We start from the raw sequence: 6,263 nt of genomic DNA on the forward strand, positions 1-6,263 counted from the left end.
ACAAGGTAGGGCACCCATCTAGTATGTACTTGCCATTCCCTCAGCCACACTTAGGCTGCCTTTTTAAAATGTTTTGATTTGTTCCCTAAATAGAGCAAATGTAATGCTACATCTAGGCATGGGGAGGGGGAAGGGAAGGAGGGGGGAAAGCTCTCAAAAGCTATAGGTCCACGCATGGAGACCCAGCGTGTTCAGTTTGCAAAACCTACTACCATCTGCAGCCTTAGGCTCCTACTAGTTTGGCTATACAAATGTCTCGGCTTCTCTCATATTGCTCATTTGCAGCTGACATATTGCCACTTAGAAGTAATGGCTCAGCTCTGGCTGAGCTCCATGTTGGACTTTATAACATCTCTCAGTATTTGTTTAATCAGCACAAATGATTTTACTACTGGGTGTAGCTCTTTATGAGGCCTGTCTCCTGGAGATATTGCCAGAGGAAGGAAGTATAACTATATGGTATTTACCTTACCATGATGCTGTTGTAGTCACACTATTTGACTCATGCTAATACATTCTGTGTTAGAGCAACACTTGAAGGTCAGTGGAGGAAGGACTGTTCCTAAAAAAAACAAAGAGAGAGTGGGAGAGGAGAGGAGAGGAGAGGAGAGAGGAGAGGAGAGGAGAGGAGAGGAGAGGAGAGGAGAGGAGAGGAGAGGAGAGGAGAGGAGAGGAGAGGAGAGGAGAGGAGAGGAGAGGAGAGGAGAGGAGAGGAGAGGAGAGGAGAGGAGAGGAGAGGAGAGGAGAGGAGAGGAGAGGAGAGGAGAGGAGAGGAGAGGAGAGGAGAGGAGAGGAGAGGAGAGGAGAGGAGAGGAGAGGAGAGGAGAGGAGAGGAGAGGAGAGGAGAGGAGAGGAGAGGAGAGGAGAGGAGAGGAGAGGAGAGGAGAGGAGAGGAGAGGAGAGGAGAGGAGAGGAGAGGAGAGGGGAGGGGAGGGGAGGGGAGGGGAGGGGAGGGGAGGGGAGGGGAGGGGAGGGGAGGGGAGGGGAGGGGAGGGGAGGGGAGGGGAGGGGAGGGGAGGGGAGGGGAGGGAAAAAGAAAAAGAAAAGAAAACCAAGCAATATTATGCTTGTTTCACCTGTAGAAAAGTGCTCCAACACCTTCTGGAACTACTTAGAGAAGATGAAGAAAAAGGCAGAATACCCTCATCTGATTCAATTTTTGTCCTGCATACGAGGTGTTTTGAGGACATGAGACACCTGTCAGCTGAAGAGACCCCAAGAGCAAGGCTCTGCACTGCCTCAGAACTGGGGATCTATATTTAACAGCAGCGATGGCTGTACATTCTGTTTCTCATTGGTTTCCTGCTGTGCCCCCAACATGTCAGATTTCTTCCCTCAAAAAAATGAAAGTTTAGATAGTCTCCCTTTCATTTCTCCTCCAAGGCAATTTGTCACACATTTGTTCTCTCAGTGCTAAAATAAGTTTATTAACATACGTAGACACCATTTGAGCTTTCAAATAAAACCTGTAACATAAGGATCCAATTATGGGATTGTATAGTTAATGATCCTTTTAAATGTAAAACTCCCTATAAAAATTTACTGGCAGCTTCAAGAGTCTTCAAGCTGTCATCCTGAATTGTCACAGAAAGCAGCATTTTTCTGCTGTAATGTAAATCCAGACTGTTCATAGGAGATGATTAAACCTAGAAGTAATTTTGGGGAAATAAAAGCAGAATCCAAGACACAATTCTCCTCATCATAGGAGAAAGACCTCTGCTTTGTTGTCCTGGAACTACTCAAAATCCCCACCTTCCTTGTGTAAATGGATGCAAGAAGCTGAAATGAAGCATTAACTCCCAACTCCTCTCACCTGTATGGATCATGCTTGGAGTCAAGCATGGATCAGACCTCCTGCACTGTGCTGTGTGCTCAGTGCACACCCATGGGTGGCATCTGGGATCTCTGCACGCCTGACATGATGAGGGGGCAATTCCTGCAGGGCCCTGGGGTCTACAGAGATCCTATAAACATCTAAGGGCAAACTTCACTGAGACCAAATTTCTGTGGTGGAAGGTGGGTCCAGGGAATTTGCATGTACATTTATATTTGAGAAGAAGCCATATGGGAACAGCTAGGAAATTTCATTCTTACATTCTCAACACAGAGAATTTTTTAAAAGAAAATATATGTCATTTATTTGCCAGAAAAGTAGAAATCCTAATACTCGCTGTCTAAATAGCAAAATGTCAAAAAGGGTAAGATCCATTAAAAATTACAGAAAGAGAAATCACTGAATCCTTTGTCAGGAAGGTACTGACATCCCTTGCAAGTAGAATTCTGTCTTTATTGTCACTGACTGCAGAGGGAGATGAGAGTGTTGCTTGTTATCGCAGTGGGGGATGTATATTCAGCTGAAGAGTCTCCATCACCATGGTATTTTCAGCAGCTCTCCATTTTAATCATCAGGCTTGACTTTACAGATGGAGAAAGCTTTTTAGTTCCCTTCCCCCTTTTTAACAGGTGGTAAAAGGATTTGCTGAAGATATGTAAGATTCTGGCAACTGCAAAAATAGATGTTCATCCTCTGAATTCCTGTCCCGTATCCTAATTAAAAGAAATTGATGTCATCCTTCCTTCTGTGTTGTGAAATACATAGTTAAGTATAGCTTATACTGGTTCAACAGCAGGTTGTTTTTCTGATAAATGAAGAAGTACATATATTAATTTCAGCTGTCAGCACGGATGGGGATTGTTGGGGGATGGGGGCAAGAAAATGGCAAATAGAACCAGGATGTTTATCTTTGCAATTCTGAATAAGCAACCAGCTGCACAAAGTGTCTTTCAGAAAGGAACATATTCTGTTGCTGCTTCTGTTAATCTAAAAGACATTTAGATCAATAAACTGCATTATGAACGGCGGCATGTGTGTGCTCAAGCCCTTGTCTCTCCATGACTTTTCCATTGTTGTTCCTATGTGTACAGGCTACTGCTTTCCCATAGTTTTTACATGGTTTATATGTGTATTTTATTTTCCTGCTTGTTACTAAGTCTCCATCTGAAGAAAATTTGTTCTTTTCACTGTTGGTGTTGGATGTTTTTGGTTGGAGTGACTCCTTCCTCTGAAAGAATGAGCTCCTTTCTTCCCTTCAGTGACCCTGTTTTGCTGTTCCAGTGCAAAACAAGCCATCGCTGGTGACTGCTGGGGTTCCTAGGGGGTGGCAGAAAGCAGCTGCTCCTCTGCTTCAGAGGAGAACCCCAGGGAAGGGGGTGCTCATATCTTTAGCCCCAGTGAGTCACCCATAGCACACAAGTCCTAAAATGCTAGCTTTGGTTTGCTGTGCACTTTTGGCAGTGAATACAAATATTTAGTCACTGTTGCAAAGCCAGGGATTGACACTTGACACAAAAAAAAAAAAAAAAAAAAAAAAAAAGGAAAGTGCCTATGAATAGGCTGCATGTTGTTGCTTCTGGCTGTAACATCTTTCAGTATGAAGGAGAAACAGCTGAGCTTTTGCACATTGATTTCTAAATAAAAATAAGTCATAATATGGTCTCTTATTCCAAGTACAAAGTATTTGATTTTAAAAGACTTCTTAAAAAGAAAGTTCCATCACTGATTTTGTAATAGGGATTATTCTGCTCCAGGAAGGTGATTTGCTGTGCCCAAGCCCAGGCACTAGGAGGCAATTCTGCACTCACAGGGCATGTCATGCTTCCAAAACCAGAAAGTAGATTGTACTGATGCTGTTCCCCTTACAAGTCTTCAGAAAGAAAAGGGTACCTGTTGAAGCACTAAGTAACCAACTGAGCACTTGCCTAGGACAGCACCTCTCTGCCCCCATCTATCCAGCAGCAGCAGAAAGTCGTCAGCAATGAGAATAATTATTCTGAAAAGGACGATTTTTCTCCCAGGTAGCAGATGAGCTGGTAGGACAACCTGTTACAGCAGAACAAAAGTGACTACATGCAGCTGGAGGTTGGGGATATTTGTCTCTGTAACCTTAATCTGCTTCCATAGAAAGAGAGAAAGCAGGGAGGAAATAAGAAGTTGGCTCTGGGGCCCAGCAATGGAGATGGAAGTGCCTGCAGCTCCAGGACAAACTCAGGTGGCCCTCTCGTGCTTACAACTTTCAGAGAGCTGGGTGATGTTGTGTCATGTCATGTTTGGGTTTCCCAGCTGCTGCTGCAAACCAAGAGCTCTCTCTCTATCACTGGTGAGCAGGGAACAACGCCCCCTGAGCTGTGGTGGAGTCAAGTGCAGAGCTCATTTGCTGCATCTCACAGGGCACAGGGGAATGTCGCGGGTGGGAGAGGCTGTCTGATAACACCCGCCGCAGGAGTGTGGGGGTGCACAAAGGAAATTTCCTTGTCAGCCTGTGAATGTGATAAAGTGTGCAAATAGGCAGGCATGCAAACAAACACCAACTATTTAGTAAAACACAGCTATGCTTAGTTTGTGGATTGTCAGCCCAGGTGCCTCCAGCACACCAAACTCATCATCTCCACTTAAGGTTTGTCTTTCTCTTGCATAGACCTCTTAGCTGTTTCTAACTCAAGAAAAAAGAATCATGGTGTATAATGGGGAATTCATCCTGTATTTCTAGTAACTTAATCCAATTCCAAAGCTCAGCTGGGGCTTTCCACCTCTGGAAGGCGTGCAGAAGGTCCTGGCTTTTCCTCTTCTCCCTTCTGGAGCCTTTCTTTGCTTGCCACCTAATGCTGTTGGAGCAAAGACAGTTAGCACCACTTTCCAAAACTGCCCCAAGTTCCCTGCCACATAGAGTGTTCAGATGTCCCAGCATTTTCACCATGCTCTAAAGATGCTCACTGGAGTATGGAAGAAATTCAGATCCTGGGCAAATATTTATGCCCTAGCACAGCAGGAAAGGGAGGTAATCCACGCTTTTCCTACTTGGATAAAGCCTAAGGAGATATTAAAGAGTTATCCAGGTGAACCAGCTATGCTTGGTTGGGAATTATGATATATGTGTTAAATAATGTGGAAACTGCAAGAAGAGATGAAGAGTAGGAAGTGCTAAATATCCAGAACTGCTTATGGCCAGAGCAAACCAAACTACCCAACTAAAATTAAGTAACAAGTACAATAGAGGAATTTAAGGAGACTGAAGGGAATTCAACGCAGAAAAGAAAATTAATTTTCACTGTAACATTTAAACTAAACAGATTCCTTTTTTTTCTTTATTAAAACACAAACAAACAAACAAAACCAACAAAAAAAATGAACCAAATACCCAGTGCTGAGCAAGGAAGGCAAAAGAGGGCATGTGCAGTGTTTCTTTCTTCTGTCCTACTAATTTTCTTTCCGGATCTTCCCTTGGAGATGCCGTGGTCCTGTTGGCAGTCCACAGTTTTTCTGCTCTCAGCATTCTCTTGTTCTGCTAATGGGAATGAAACATAGACCAAAAAAAAAGCCTATATACTTATAAACATGTGTGTGTGTGTGTGTGTGTGTGTACACACATTTAAACACTGTGTTTAAGAGTTCACTTGCTGCATTTGGATGCTCACTGGCATGGAGCATGTATAGCATGAGGGCATTCAAAAGTAGCAAGTGAACACTTCAGGAAAGAAAATTCTTTGTTGTTCCTCTCCTCCTTCCTCCACAGTAAATGGTGAAATAAGAAGTGTTAGCAGGCCTGAAGTCATGGGGCCCAAGGCTTGGACTAGAGCAAGGAGAGCAGATTTCACCTTCAGCTCCTGAGGTACCAACAAACAAAAAGAATAATGTAATACAGGTAACAGTTATATCCCCAACACCACCTTTCAATTTTTTAAACAAAACGCTCCTAATGCTAGGTGATTATGGAAAAATAGCATTTTAGAAGTAAATTGACAAAAATACTGTATTAAGAGGAGTAGAAAGGGAAGCTGATGTTCTAGTGAAAGGGAAAATGTGAGTCAGTAATTGTACTGGTTTTTTTTAATGCATGTGAAATGTGAAGCAACTGTTAACAGAGTAGGAATCTCTGTGAGGCAAGGGCAAGTGGCTGCTTCTCCCTCTGAAACAAGAACTTGTGGGTATTTTCAGAGTGGGGGATTAGATTGAGTGAACTTTTAAGCTGTTATATTCTGATATATCTTCCAACGGCATAATTAAGAAGGAATTAATAGTCTTAGACTTTCCTTTTCCCTTCTCACTCATTGTTGTAAGTTAAATAAGAAAAGTGGTTTCTTTTAGTCTGTCTTTGAGGGCCCTTTGCTTACTCCAATTAAAAGTCCCATATCTATGAAGTGATTTAAACATATCTGTGTAAACTTTGCTTTTACATAGCATGGTCCATAACCATGGGAAGGGATGT

Source organism: Prinia subflava, chromosome 1, assembly GCF_021018805.1.
Source record: "Prinia subflava isolate CZ2003 ecotype Zambia chromosome 1, Cam_Psub_1.2, whole genome shotgun sequence".
Taxonomy (NCBI): domain Eukaryota; kingdom Metazoa; phylum Chordata; class Aves; order Passeriformes; family Cisticolidae; genus Prinia; species Prinia subflava.